Source organism: Myotis lucifugus, unplaced genomic scaffold (assembly GCF_000147115.1).
Source record: "Myotis lucifugus unplaced genomic scaffold, Myoluc2.0 scaffold_160, whole genome shotgun sequence".
NCBI lineage: Eukaryota > Metazoa > Chordata > Mammalia > Chiroptera > Vespertilionidae > Myotis > Myotis lucifugus.
Window position 1 is genome coordinate 1,441,897 of NW_005871208.1, and position 392 is coordinate 1,442,288.

Consider the following 392-nt stretch of genomic DNA (forward strand, 5'->3'; position numbering starts at 1 on the left):
AAACCAAAATTGCAACCACTGAGGCCATTCCCCCTTTTGCCATTCCTTTTCCCCTTCCCCGCTTGCTCCGCCTTCTGCCTCGCGCTATCGCTTCCTAACATACCATGTGTTTTACTTACGCCAGTCTCCCTGCCCTAGAATGTGAGCTCCACGAGGGAGAGATTTTGTCTCTTTCCTCATTTCTGTGTCCTCTGCACTTGGAGTGGCGCCTGGCTAGTCGTGCTCAATAAGTATTTCTTAACTGAATGAATTCCCGTTCAATGTCCTCTTGTTTTCCTCCTATCTTTCAACCTCTGGAGATCCTGGTGACTCTTAATTCTGTTCTCCAAAGCGTTAATCACTCCCCACCCACCCACCCAAGGTTGGGAGATGCATACATTTAAGAAATATGG